At 49.4% G+C, this 15,144-nt stretch overlaps 2 long non-coding RNA genes across 2 annotated transcripts in view; one reads left to right on the top strand and one right to left on the bottom strand.

The window, feature by feature from the left end:
- Positions 1 to 3,023, bottom strand: part of LOC140398528 (uncharacterized) — a 64,673-nt gene extending 61,650 nt beyond the window's left edge. The window contains exon 1 of the long non-coding RNA XR_011937503.1: positions 2,909 to 3,023. This is a non-coding gene — a long non-coding RNA (uncharacterized lncRNA). The remainder of the gene's footprint in view (positions 1 to 2,908) is intronic.
- Positions 3,024 to 3,217: 194 nt separating this feature from the next.
- LOC140398527 (uncharacterized) lies at positions 3,218 to 9,317 on the top strand. The gene is made up of 3 exons (XR_011937502.1): positions 3,218 to 3,622; positions 6,793 to 6,918; positions 8,771 to 9,317. It is a non-coding gene; the product is annotated as an uncharacterized lncRNA (long non-coding RNA).
- Positions 9,318 to 15,144: the final 5,827 nt, after the last annotated feature.

Below are 15,144 nucleotides of genomic sequence, written 5' to 3'. Positions count from 1 at the left end.
AGATGCTCGAGAAGCCCAGCGAATCACACCCACATGTTCTGGTCATGCCCGGCACTACAGGGGTTTTGGGTGGGGGTGGCAAAGGTGCTTTCGAAGGTGGTGGGGGTCCAGGTCGAACCAAGCTGGGGGTTGGCTATATTTGGGGTTGCAGAAGAGCCGGGAGTGCAGGAGGCGAGAGAGGCTGATGTTTTGGCCTTTGCGTCCCCAGTATCCCGGCGCAGGATATTGTTAATGTGGAAGGAAGCCAAACCCCCGGGCGTGGAGACCTGGGTAAACGACATGGCAGGGTTTATAAAGTTAGAACGGATTAAGTTCGTACTAAGGGGTTCGGCTCAAGGGTTCACCAGGCGGTGGCAACCGTTCGTCGACTACCTCACAGAAAGATAGAGGGAATGGAAAAGAAGAAGACAACAGCAGCAACCCAGGGGGGAGGGGGGGGGGGGAGGGGGGGGGGAGGAATCGGACGGACTCTCAGGGATGTTATTGTATATGTATAGGCACTTGTTTTAGGTAATGTGTATTGGACTGTTGGATTGTATCTTTGGAGAGTATTTATTTTTGACCAGGCAGTTGCCATTTAGTTTGGTTTTTGTTTCTGTTCATATATTATTTATTTATTTGTTTAAAACTGGCCACTGTTATTTATATTGCTTTATTGTTGTTTAAAAGAAACACTACGTACTGTTATGTTTGGCCAAAAAATCTTGAATAAAATATATATTTAAAAAAACAAAAGAAATATTTCCAAACCCACTGTTCCAAGAGGCATTCATTTTTTTTTAACGCAAGAAGGAATAAAATAATGTACAGCCAGGTGAGGATCACTGCAAGGACTCCCCCTTCTCCCCATTGCTCAGTTGATCATAGCAGGCCTTTGACTTTTATATGGGTTAATGTGCTAATTCAGTGTATGTACTTAACTATTTATGTGCTGATCGCAAAGAACTCAGTCCGACAGGCTTTCTGTGATATCCACAAGTAGGAGGTTACTTTACATTGTGCCAAAGTCCCGATCAGGTAAAGATATTAAAAAGGTGAACACCCGCCCTGACGGGTGCAATACACACACACACACAGACACGTGCACACACACACGTACACACATGCACGTACATAAACGTGCAAAACGACAAGTTGCAAAGTAGAAGAGATTAACCTTTGGCCAAATTAAGATTAATTGATAAAAGGCAAATCTATAAAGAGTTTATTTATTATGAGTCTGTCACTGTTGTTCATGGCTGCGGCAGTTCATTAAGTTGTGGTCCTTGTTTTGTCTCTCCTGGAAATGCTGCTTTGGAATTTGAAGTTTTCTTTAGAATTCCTCTCTCTGCTGCTCCTCAGTGTGGTATGAATAGGCAGGTTCGCTTTGGTTGAGAAGGAGAGGCAAGCATCGGATCGGTGGGCCCCGATCGCGGGCCAGGCCACCGTGGGGGCACCCCCCGGGGCCAGATCGCCCCGCGCCCCCCCCCCCCCCCCCCTTGCTACCATCAGATGTTCCTTCTCCAGACTACTCAAAAGGCACCCGGGTTTTGTAATAAAAGACTTTCAAAATTTAAAAGGTTGTGGTCATTTGATGACTGGCCATTGTTACATGATGGAAAACAGTTGATAGTTTATTAACGTTAGTGATTGAGTTTCCACCTCCCATGGTCAAACCAGTGACATGCAATCGAGGCAGATAGGGATCCTTAGCACTTTCCTCGTACCCAATCAGGTTCATTAGTTCTCTTTTGTTACCTGATAGTCCTGGAGACAAAAAGGCTGAAGTCTTATTGTCCTTGCTGTTTTGGGGTAAATCCTGCCAAAGGGCAGGTTTGATATTCTGATATTCCACAAGGACCTGGTCTAGGCAGGTTCATTGTAATCCACCTTTTAGAAGCTTCCAGAAGCTTGGCCAACTGGCAATCCCAAACATCAGGTGGCCTGCGGCAGCCATCTTAAGTCAGTCTTTGGGGGCAATCGAACCGCCACGCTGCACCCGAAAAGCAGCTCGCTGCAACGCAGCGTGGCCGGTAGAAGCTAAGAGATCCTGCTCCCAGGATCTACCTGGCTCGCAACATCTCACTTTAATGTGCAGACTCCCGAGTTACCCGACACGTGGGGTCCATCTCCTTTGTCTTGGAGACCTCGGGCGAGCGCTGTTCAGCACTGATCTCCAGAATCAGGGACCAGATGAAATAGCACTTGTGGGCCTCTCCCTCGGGACCGGAGGCCCCCAAGTGCATGCTCTTTGGGCAGCGCCGCACCTTGGTACTGCTGGTGCCACCCAGGAACCCTGGCACTGCCACCCTGGCACTGTCACCTGCATGCCAGCCTGACTCTGCCAAGGTACCCAGGTGGCACTGCGAGCTGACATGGGTACTGCCGGGTTGGCACTGCCAAGGTGCCAAGCCGGCATTGTTTGTGTGCTGGCGATCATGTCATTGGTGTTGGTGGGCCGCAGGTTTGACCCTCCCATAGTGCGTTGGGGCTGGGGGGGGGGGGGGGCGGATCGGGAGCCGTGTCGGAATCTCTCGCTTTACTGCGGAGTTCTGGCGAGCAGAGCTGCTCCGTGTAGAAAACGAGGCTATGTGCCGCCTCGGCTGCGCAGTCCCCACTGGAGACCCTTACTTAACGCAAGTGGCGTATTGTAGCCGAGTGTAGCGAGTGCTGGGAAACATGCGGCTAAACGCACTCACTATGGGAATTTGTTCCCAATTAGTTGAATCGCGCCCGATAGCCTTTAACAGTTGAAATTACCTCTGAAAATGTTCCAAATGTGAGCCCAGCTGATGAAATATAATATTTGACATCAACGTACCTCCGTAAAAATGGTATTTAGAAACTGCACAAAATCAAATGAGCAAAAAATCACTGAAAAGTACGTGGCAAATGAATATTTGAAAACGATTAGAAGATAAATACCCACCTTATTAAGAACTGTATGGTACGTGGGGTTTTGCTTCAACCTATTCCAGATGAAAAGACAAAACACATACAGTACAATCCTATCCTAAACAGAGGGCAAATTGTTTGGTGCCTCATTTAAATGCACTATAATATCAAAATCAAATTTGCTATAAAATTAATTATTTAGTAGAGCAGGAGCTCCCTCTTAAGTACAAGTGAAGAACTGCAGGAGTATAATGAAGGCAAAGGACATTTGCCAAAAAATGTCATGAATATATCAGGAATCTCCACCTAGCAGCCAACTATAGGTAAGCTCAGTACAAATGCCGACTCTACTCTTCAGGCTCCAGTAATAGATGATTAAGCTACAAGTACTGAAGGATGTTAAATGTTCAAAAACGTGTACACTTGCATTTATACAATAATGTATTGCCTGAATTTTCAGGGCGGTTAGCGCTCAGCATCCATCATTCAGAGGTCCCCGCTGACTCTGTCAGGTCTGCTGCCATTTTATTCTCTAATAAGCGTCGATTGGTGGGACCTCTTTCCACACTTAGAAGGAAGCCCTGTCTTGGAGAGCTATCAGCCAACCAGATAAGCCGACAGTTCTTCAGCCCATCTGGGCACCGTGCAGTAGTGGTCACAAGAGGCACAGTACGAAGTCTTACAACACCAGGCACAAGAGGCACAGCAGCGCTGTGCCTGAGACTATATCCCGGGAACCACAGTGATGGTAAGCAATGGGGGTCCTGGGTAAGAGAGGGTAGGGGATGCCCCGGTGGAGAGAGGGAGGGGTCGCCAGGAGGGCAATCTCGTTGTCGAGGGTAGACAGTGACATAAAGAAGGGTCAGAGGTCTCTGGTCTGTAAGGGGAGGGTGTCCCAGTCTGAAGGGGCCTTCAGATGAAAGGCCACTCCTCACCTACGATTGAGAATGAGAACCTTTTCTGTTTCCACACTCAATCATTGGGAGCCTGCCAACATTGAGGCAGGGTGGGGAAAGGCACTTAAGTGAGCATTATGTGGCTACTTTAGGGCCTTAATTGGCACATGGGCGGGCTTCCTGTTTGAAACCCTGTCTACCCCAATCACAGTCAGGGTGGGCAGGTGGGATGCTAGAGGGAATTCCACCAATGCTATTTTATGCACCCCCACCCGCTTCAGAACCCACCTTGGCGGGAGGGTGGGGGGAGCATTAAATTCTGAACGTTATGTCAAAACACTAAAAAGTGCTTCACCCAACTTTTGAACTGCAGTAACTGTTATATTGAAGCAAACTTGAGCTGAGGTAGCATGGTGGCACAGTGGTTAGCACTGCTGCCTCACAGCACCGAGGACCCAGGTCGATCCTGGCCCGGGTCACTGTCCATGTGGTGTTTGCACATTCTCCCCGTGTCTGCGTGGGGCTCACCCCCACAACCCAAAGGTGTGCAGGTTAGGTGGATTGGCCACACTAAAATTGCCCCTTAATTGTAAAAAACGAATTGGGTACTCTAAATTTACATTAAAAAAGAAAGCAAACCTGGACCATTCTGAGCCTGCGACATCCCAAAACAAGCAATTAGATGGATTAAAATTGAAACTGCTGGAATCACCCCAAGTAGCCGGACCAGTGACGAACAAGTCAGAGTTTTGGAACTCGGCAGCAATTAGCTTTCATCCCGATTCCCTAAAGCCTGTCAATCAGCCACAAGGCACAAGTGAGGAATGTGATGGAATAATCCCCACTTGCCTGAATGGGTGCATCTCCAACATCACTCAAGAAGCTCTACACCATTCAGGACAAACCATCCCACTTCTCTGGCATCCCATCCAGCGCCTTAAACAGTCATTCCTTCCACCACCAGTGCACAGTGGCAACAGTGTGTACCCTCTACTGAACACACTACAGCTACTTGCCATGGCTCCTTCCACAGCACCTTCCAAACTGGCGAACTCTGCCACCTCGAAGGACAAGGGCAGCAAATACATGGGGCCACCACCACCTGCAAGTTCCCCTCACTCACCAACTTGACTTGGGACTGTTTCGCCATTCCTTCACTGACACTGGAACAAAATTCTGGAATTCCCTCTCTAACAATACTGTAGGTCTACCAACTCCACATGGACCGCAGCAGTTCAAGTAGGCCATGCACCATCACCTCCTCAAGGGCACTTAGGGATGGGCAATAAATGCTGGCCTAGCCAGTGACCCCCCCCCCCCCCCCCCCCCAACACCCATGAAAGAATTTCTAAAAACAGTCACTCAGTACATCACTAAACAAATACAACATTGGCCACAAATATGAGGGACAAACATTGAATTTAGTTTTGGATTTGCGAGGAGTGTTCATCGATGTGACTGGAGGGTATGAAGTTGGTTCGTATGCATTCCTATATTAAAACAATTCTGGTGTAAAAATTAATTTATTGCACTGCAGCATCTGAACTGAAATCTCTATTTTGAAGATGTGCCATGAGTATAAAGTTTTCACTAAACAGAAAGGTGAAGCCACACAAATTCAGTGAAAATAGCTCGAAATGGTTTATATCAGTGCTGGGTCCTCTGCTCTTACCAAGATTGATGGAGTAGTGGATGAGGTGTGGAGGGCTGTTGTAGGCTGCAAAGAGACATTGATAGAGGATGCAGAGCTGGGCCGAAAAATGGCAGATGGATTTTAACCCTGATAAGTGCGAGGTGATTCATTTTGGTAGAAAAAATTTGAATGCGGATTACAGGGTCAACGGCAGAGTTCTGAGGAATGTGGAGGAACAGAGAGATCTTGGGGTTCATGTCCACAGATCTCTGAAGGTTGCCACTCAAGTGGATAGAGCCGTGAAGAAGGCCTATAGTGTGTTAGCGTTTATTAACAGGGGGCTTGAGTTTAAGAGCCGCAGGGTTATGCTGCAACTGTACATGACCCTGGTGAGACCACATTTGGAGTATTGTGTGCAGTTCTGGTCACCTCACTATAGGAAGGATGTGGAAGCATTGAAACGGGTGCAAAGGAGATTTACCAGGATGCTGCCTGGTTTGCAGGATAGGTCTTATGAGGAAAGGTTGAGGGAGCTCGGGCTTTTCTCTTTGGAGCGGAGGAGGATGAGAGGCGACTTAATAGAGGTTTATAAGATGGTGAGTGGGATAGATAGAGTGGACGTTCAGAGACTATTTCCTCAAGTGGATGTAGCTGTTACAAGGGGGCATAACTATAAGGTTCAGGGTGGGAGATATAGGAGGGATGTTCGAGGTATGTTCTTTACTCAGAGAGTGGTTAGGGTGTGGAATGGACTGCCTGCTGTGATAGTGGAGTCAGACACTTTAGGAACTTTCAAGCGGTTATTGGATAGGCACATGGAGCACACCAGAATGACGGGGTGGGATAGCTTGATCTTGGATTCGGACAATGCTCGGCACAACATCGAGGGCCGAAGGGCCTGTTCTGTGCTGTACTGTTCTATGTTCTATGTTTAGAGAAACTCCATTCACTAGTAATTCTCCAGCAGGATAGAAGAATTCAGTCCTCCTGAGAGGCAAATCCACTTGCATTTAGTGACTATCTCTCACAGGAGGTGTTGTGTCTCAATAGGTGGTCCCCTATCTCAACTCAGGGTTCAAGTGTCACTCCAGGACTTGTTGACCATATATGGCAGGAGAGTTCATGATGTGGTTTAATATGTTGTTAGTCCTTCCACTCTTACCCCAAATTAGGGGGAAAAAAGTGTGAAGAGGCAAAACAAACATCTCTCTCTCGGAAATCTTTCTCCATTTTTTAATATAACATTGGGGTCACTGTCCTTTTCTGCCCTTTTCTCTCATGTTTCTAAGTTCCCGGTAACACAGTGGGCACAATTTTCGTTATTCCCTGCAATTAGGATTCTCTTTTCTCACATCCCCTCTGTGTTAATTCTTTTTCATTCTTTCACAGGATTTGGGCATCGCTGGCAAAGCCAGCATTTCTTTGCCCATCCCTAATTTCCCTTGAATTGAATGCCTTGCCAGGCCATTCCAGAGGGCAGTTAAGAGTCGACCACATTACTGTGGGCAACACCAGGTACGGACAACAGATTTAATCCCCTAAAAGACCATTAGTGAACTAGATGGGTTTTCTTGACAATTAATGACAACTTCATGGTTGCCTTCACACAGATTGGCTTTTAATTCGAGATTTAGGGGTGGCACAGTGGTTAGCACTGCTGCCGCACTGCGCCAGGGACCCGGGTTCAATTCCTACCTCAGGTGATTGTCTTGTGCGGACTTTGCACATTCTTCCAGTGTCTGTGTGGGTTTCCTCCGGGTGCTCCGGTATCCTCTCACTGTCTAAAGATGTGCAGGTTACGTGTATTGACTATGCTAAATTGCCCCTAGGTGGGGTTACGGGAATGCCTAGAGATTATGCCTAGGTCGGGTGCTCTTTCAGAGGCTCGATGCAGACTCGATGGGCCGAGTGACCTCCTTCTGTACTGTAGGGATTGTATGATTTACTATTGGAATCTGAATACTACCAGCTGCCATGGTGGGATTTCAACCCGTTGGCCCAGAGCATTGGCCCTCAGTCTCTGGAATACTAGTCCAGTGTCATTGCCACTTTGCTACCATCCCCCCATAAATATTCTATGTTGTGTTGTGTGCTTGACTATATAAACTCGATTCTCAAATGTCTGGAATGCCTCATCCCTCCCAGACTTGCATCAATTGGGTACTCTAAATTTATATAAAAAAATAATCTGTAATTAGATTTAGATTTATAAATTTAGATTTATTTAGATTTATAGATTTATTGTCACGTGTACCGTGGTACAGTGAAAAGTATTTTTCTGCATACAGTCCAGGCAGATTGTTCCATATATGAAAAACATAGTGGGCGCGATTCTCCACTCCCGCGCCGGTTGGGAGAATCGCCTGGGCTGCCAAAATTTCCCGCGACGCCGGTCCGACACCCTCCCGCTATTCTCCCAAGCGGCGGGAATGGCCCCGTCGAGTTCCGCAGGCCGGAGAATCGCCCGAGACACCTAAAATGGCGATTTTCCGGCACCCCTGCTATTCTCAGGCCCGGATGGGCTGAGCGGCCAGGCCAAAAGGGCGGGTTCCCCCCACTGCCGTCCACACCTGGTCGCTGCCGTCGGGAACAGCGCGGGAACGCTGGGGGGGGGGGGGGGGCGGCCTGCGGGGGGGGGGGGGGGGGGTCAGGGGGGATCCTGCACCGGGGGGTACCTCAAATGTGGGGTGGCCCGCGATCGGTGCCCACCGATCATCGGGCCGTCCTCTCTGAAGGAGGACCTCCTTTCTTCCGCATCCCCGCAAGATCCGTCCGCCATCTTCTTGCGGGGTGGACTCGGAGAGGACGGCAACCGCGCATGCGCGGGTGACGCCAGTTATGCGGCGCCGCCTTTACGCGGCGACAAGGCCTGGCGCATGTAGATGACGCAGCCCCACTCCTAGCCCATTATCGGGCCCTGAATCAGTCGGGATAGGGGCCGTTTCGCACCGTCGTGAACGTCGACGGCGTTTACGACGGCGTGGGCACTTCGGCGCGGCAGTGGAGAATCCCGCCCAGGGCATACGACAAGTACACAATGTAAATACATAGACACAGACATCGGGTGAAGCATACGGAGTGTAGTGCTGGCATACAGAGTACAGTACTAACATACTGACTATAGTGCTATTGTCAAAATAGCAGTTGTCAAAAAGGGAGTTAAAGGAATGTAAATAGTTAAAGACAGAGGTTCATGCTGTTGTTAAAAAGTAGGATAGTATACCTGCGGAGGGGGTAGCATAACTAGCTAATAGATGGGATGTGTCAATTTATGACATAGATGATGATGTACTACTGACATCAGTCAGTTGTGTGTTAGACTCATGAGAGGTTTAATAATAATAATAATCTTTATTATTGTCACAAGTAGGCTTACATTAACACTGCAATGAAGTTACTGTGAAAATCCCCTCGTCGCCACATTCCGCCGCCTGTTCGGATACACAGAGGGAGAATTCAGAATGTCCAAATGACCTAACAGCACGTCTTTCGGGACTTGTGGGCGGAAACCGGAGCACCCGGAGGAAACCTACTGTGCTACCATGGCGCCCATCAGGTTTTGGAAGTAGTATCAATAAGCAAGTGTGAAGCAGACACCAGAATATTTCTACAGTCTTTCTGGGAACCAAGTCCCAAGCCTGTCCAAGGCAGACAGACGCATCTCGGAATCGAATGGAAGAAAACAAAGGAGAGAAAATGGAATGAACAGTAATACCTTCCTATCTCCTTCTTCACCCTCCTCAAACAGACCAACATAGATGACGGAACACTTCCTTTTTAATGAAAGCATTGCCATTTTAAGGGGCAATGATGGCACTTTCTGTAGGTTTGTATTAAAGTGTTAACAGCCAATGAGGATAATATGTAATTGTAGAACGATGAAACGTAAACCATTTCACCGAACGCACAAACAAGTATTAACTGAGTTTGGACTTGGTTCTTCAAAAGTAACTGAGAGTCTTTCAATAATTAATCTCGTGTGAACTAATGTTACAATAACGCTGCTCTTCTACCGAATTGGAACAAATTTTTTTTTTAATCAATCCTACTTCAGATAATGTTTAACAAGCTGGCTTTACTAGAGTCACATGCAAGAGTTCTAACCATTGGTAGTTTCTTTCCCCCCGTATTGCCTTTTCATGGGTGAACTTTCCGAGGGTATGCCTCAGCTTTTAATCAGTGAGCGTACGTTTATTTGTAATATAGTTGATTAACTTGCAATATTAAATAAGAATTCACCTGAGTGCTTACCGTATTGTCAGCGAGAGGCTTTCGCTTCCAATGCGGTATGCACTCAAACGAATATAATTCGCAATATAATTTACTTCGCAATATAATTTCTGGCATGCCAAAAGGGGAGAGTCAGGAATGTACAACGACAAATGGGGGATTCAAAACAGAAAAGACTGAAAATGCACAGAGGGTTAATCAACATCAGAGAGGGAATTAGCTGCCATTTTGGGTATCCCTTCACCAAAAGCGTTGGTATATTCCAACTGTCAGATTTTCCTATTGACATTGTTTTGCCCCTGATGTGACCATCAATTCACACGAGACGATGAGTAGAAGTGAACAGTGGTTTTAATCAGCTAGATCTGTGCCTGCCTGCGACTGCTCTGTACTGAGTGCCGCCTACAGGCTGCAGATCTATATACCTCCCCCGAGGGGGCGGAGCCCACAAGGGCATCAACACAATACAATACAATGTAATGCAATACAATGGTAAATGGTCCAGTAATACATTCACCACAGCCCCCTCCCAACCAGAAGGAAGATTAAGTTGAAACTCTTAATTCCAATAATTGTATGTTGCGGAAGAATGAGTCTGAAGTTGGCCTGTACCGTAAAACAGGTTTATTTCCAAAACAGCAAACTGAAGTCACAGACTCTACTAGTTCCTCCCAGACACACACACAGCGAACTGTTTTTTTATACTCTTGCGATGATACTGTGGTAATGCGGGGGCGGGTTTTGTGGTCCATGAGAGTGGCTTGGGACCAATCATACAGGAGCACGTGAACCCCAGCCAAAAGAGAGAAAGTGCGGGACCCAAGGAACAGGGACCCAGGCAGTGTGGACCCAGAAGCTGGAGTGTCAAGGCCTATCCAGGATTGCTCTGCACCCGTTGACAGTGGCCTTTTCCAGCTGTAAATAAACCCCCTTTGTTGTTACTGGAAGGCTCCAGTGTAATGTCTCGGGCCACCAGATCGGCGACGAGGTAAACGGTTTGATTGTTAGTCTTCAGCAGTTCGGGATTTGAGGGGGAAGTAAGAACCCTCCAAAGACATGCAAGAATGGGGAACCATCAACGGTAGCACCCGAAAGGTGAGTGAAAACGCCAGTGATCAGAAAGTTAGAACCGTTCGATCAGTGGGTCGAAGATTGGAGCCACTACATTGAACGGCTCCACTATTTCTACACAGCGAATGAAATAGCAGCGGGAAAACAAGCAGAAGGTGATACTCTTTTCAAAAAAAAATATTTTAATTCAAACTTTTACATATTTTCAACAAAAGCCCTTACAGAAGAAAGAAAAACAAAGAATGCATAAATAAACATCTTACAACTACATAAACACAGTAGTAAACACAAAGTATACCCCAAATCGTGCTAACCCCCAGCTCGGCTTAACCCGGGTGTTCACCACCTTAGACACCGTCCTCGCACTACCCCTCCAGAGCCCATCCAGCGCCGGGCACGCCCAGAACATATGGGTGTGATTTGCTGGGCTCCCCGAGCACCTCCCACACAAGTCTTCCACCCCAAAGAACCTGTTCAGCCTCGCCCCTGTCATATGTGCTCTGTGAAGAACCTTAAATTGTATCAGGCTAAGCCTGGCGCAAGAGGAGGAGGAATTAACCCTACCCAGGGCGTCCGCCCACGTACCCTCATCTATCTCCTCCCCAAGCTCCTCCTCCCATTTACCCTTTAGCTCCTCCACTGAGGTCTCCTCCTCCTCCTGCATCTCCTGGTAGATCGCCGAGACCTTGCCTTCTCCAACCCACACCCCCGAGAGCACCCTATCCTGGATCCTGAGTGCTGGAAGCAGCAAGAACTCCCTCACCTGCCGTCTTACAAACGCCCTTACCTGCATGTACCTGAAGGCATTTCCGGGGGAAGCCCAAATTTTTCCTCCAGCGCCCCAAGGCTCGCAAACGTCCCATCTAAAAACAGGTCCCCCATCCTTCTAATTCCTGCCCTGTGCCAGCTCAGGAACCCTCCATCCATTCTCCCCGGGACGAACCAATGGTTCTCTCGGATCGGGGACCAAACCGAAGCCTCTACCTCACCCCTGTGGCGCCTCCACTGCCCCCAAATTTTCAAAGTCGCCGCCACCACCGGACTCGTGGTGTACCTTGTCGGCGGGAGCGGCAACGGTGCTGTCACCAGCGCTCCCAGACTCAGGCCCACACAGGACGCCATCTCTAGCCTCTTCCACGCTGCCACCTCCCCCTCCATTGCCCACTTGCGTATCATCGCCACATTGGCAGCCCAGTAGTACCCACACAGATTGGGCAACGCTAACCCTCCTCTGTCCCTACTCCGTTCCAGAAACACCCTTCTCACACTCGGGGTCTTTTTCGCCCACACGAATCCCACGATGCTCCTGCTGACCCGCTTAAAAAAGGCCTTAGGGATCAGGATGGGGAGGCACTGGAATACAAAAAGGAACCTTGGGAGCACCGTCATTTTCACCGACTGCACCCTACCCGTCAGGGAGAGTGGCAGCATATCCCACCTTTTAAACTCCTGCTCCACCAGTCACATCAAGTTGAGCTTGTGGAGGGCCTCCCAGCTCCAGGCCACCTGGATCCCCAGGCACCGAAAACTCCTTTCCGCCCTTTTCAATGGAACCTCGTCTATCCCCCTTCCCTGGTCCCCTGGGTGTACCACGAAGAGCTCACTCTTCCCCACGTTGAGCTTATACCCGGAACCGTCCCCAAACTCCCTGAGGATCCACATCACCTCCGGCATCCCCCCCACTGGGTCCCCCACATACAGTAACAGGTCATCGGCATACAACGATACCCGGTGTTCCTCTCCACCCTATCGAAAGCCTTCACCGCATCCATCGCCGCCACTATCTCCGCCTCCCCCTCCACTGCAGACATCATGATTACGTTAAGGAGCCTCCGCACATTGGTATTCAGCTGCCTTCCCTTCACAAAACCCGTCTGGTCCTCATGAATCACCCCCGGGACACAGTCCTCAATTCTGGTAGCCAACACCTTCGCTAACAGCTTCGCGTCCACATTGAGGAGAGAGATTGGCCTATACGACCCACACTGTAATGGGTCCTTGTCCCGCTCCAAGATCAGCAAGATCAGCACCCTGGACATGGTCGGGGGTAGGGCCTCCCCCTCTCCCTCGCCTCATTGAAAGTCCTCACTAGGAGAGGGCCCAGCAGGTCCATGTACTTCCGGTTAAATTCCACCGGGAACTCATCTGGCCCCGGTGCCTACCCGCCTGCATACTCCCCAGCCCCTTAGTCAGCTCCTCCCGGTGCCCCAAGCCCAGCCAACTGCTCCTCCTCCACCCTCAGGAACCTCAGCCGATCCAAAAATCGACGCATCCTCCCCCTCCTCCTTCAGGGGCTCAGACCTATACAGCTCCTCATAAAAGTCTCTAAATACCCCATTTATTCCCACCGCACTCCGCACCGTGTTCCCCCCTTTATCCCTAACTCCCCCAATCTCCCTCGCTGCCTCCCACTTCCGAAGCTGGTGTGCCAACATCCGGCTAGCCTTCTCCCCATATTCATACACCACCCCTTGCACCTTCCTCCACTGCACCTCTGCCTTCTTGGTTGTCAACAGGTCGAACTCGGCCTGGAGGCTTTGTCGCTCCTTGAGTAGTCCCTCCTCGGGGACCTCTGCATACCTCCTATCCACCCTTAAAATCTCCCCCACCAATCTCTCCCTCTCTCTCCTCTCCTTCCTCTCCTTGTGGGCCCTAGTGGAGATTAGCTCTCCCCTAATCACCGCCTTCAGCGCCTCCCAGACCACCCCCACCTGCACCTCCCCATTTTCGTTAGCCTCTAGATAGCTTTCAATGCATCCCCGGATCCGCCCGCTCACCTCCTCATCCGCCAGCAAGCCCACATCCAGGCACCACAGTGGGCACTGGTCCCTCTCCTCCCCTAGCTCCAGCTCCACCCAATGCGGGGCATGGTCTGAGATGGTTATGGCCGAATACTCCGTGTCCTCCACCCTCGGGATTAGTGCCCTGCTTTTAACGAAGAAGTCTATCCGGGAGTAGGCTTTATGGACGTGGGAAAAAAAAGAAAATTCCCTGGCCCCCGGCCTGACAAACCTCCATGGGTCCACTCCTCCCATCTGGTCCATAAACCCCCTCAGCACCTTGGCCGCCGCCAGCCTCTTACCCGTCCTGGACCTGGAGCGGTCAGGCAGGTAAAGGGAACCAGCAGTCAGGAACTCAGGAGTCTCAGCCCTTGACCCTGTCCAACAGGTATGAGGCACTTGCTCCCTGTGTGGATGGCGAACAGGGCTGCAGGAAGGATGAGTCAGCTGACCAAGGCACCATGGTTCAGCAGGCCATTCAAGGGGAGGGAGTAAATAGGCAAGTTGTAGTTGTAGGGGATTCTATTATCAGGGGGATAGATAGTATCCTTTGTGAGCAGGATAAAGAGTCCCGCATGGTATGTTGCCTGCCCGGTGCTAGGGTGCAGGACATCTCTGACCGGCTTGAAAGGATACTGGAGAGGGAGGGGGAGGATCCAGTTGTTGTGGTCCATGCCAGTACCAACAACATAGGCAAGCCTAGGAAAGAGGACCTGTTTAGAGATTATAAAGAGCTAGGATTCAAATTAAAAAACAGGTCCTCAAGGGTCATAATCTCCGGATTACTGCCCGAGCCACGTGCAAATTGGCATAGGGAGGCAAGAATCAGGGAAGTTAACACGTGGCTGAAAGAGTGGTGTGGGAAAGAGGGGTTCCTTTTCATGGGACACTGGCATCAGTTTTGGGACAGGGGGGACCTATACCGTTGGGATGGTCTCCACCTGAACCGAGCTGGGACCAGTGTTCTGGCGAAAAGAATAAATAGGGTGGTCAATAGGACTTTAAACTAAAGATTGGGGGGGAAGGGAAAGTCAGGGAACCAAGAGGTGAAGTAATCAGTGGGAAGCGTAGCTGCTTAGGAATACAAAAAAGCACGAAAAGACAAAACTCAGGAGAGGTTATGATAGTCCCCATCCCACAAAATATGACACAGTGTAAGGAAAGGCTCAGTAAACCAAGGTCCACCACACTAAGAAAACCAAAAGGGACGGTCAATAGAGAATCAAAGGTGCTATATTTAAATGCGCGCAGTGTACGGAACAAGGTAGATGAGCTTGTGACTGGCAGGTATGATGTGGTAGGCATCACAGAGACATGGTTGCAGGGGGTTCAGGACTGGCATTTAAATATCCAGGGATTCACAACCTATCGAAAAGACAGGGAGGTGGGCAGAGGGGGCGGGGTTGCCTTGTTAATTAGGAATGAAATTAAATCAATAGCACTAAACGACATAGGGTCAGATGATGTGGAGTCTGTGTGGGTAGAGTTGAGGAACCACAAAGGCAAAAAAACCATAATGGCAGTTATGTACAGGCCTCCTAACAGTGGCCAGGACCGGGGGCACAAAATGCACCACGAAATAGAAAGTGCATGTCAGAAAGGCAAGGTCACAGTGATCATGGGGGACTTCAGTATGCAGGTGGACTGGGTAAATAATGCT

This window comes from Scyliorhinus torazame, chromosome 21, assembly GCF_047496885.1.
Source record: "Scyliorhinus torazame isolate Kashiwa2021f chromosome 21, sScyTor2.1, whole genome shotgun sequence".
Classification (NCBI taxonomy): domain Eukaryota; kingdom Metazoa; phylum Chordata; class Chondrichthyes; order Carcharhiniformes; family Scyliorhinidae; genus Scyliorhinus; species Scyliorhinus torazame.
The sequence above is the reverse complement of the archived record's forward strand: the minus strand, read 5'-3'. Positions and strand labels throughout refer to the sequence as shown.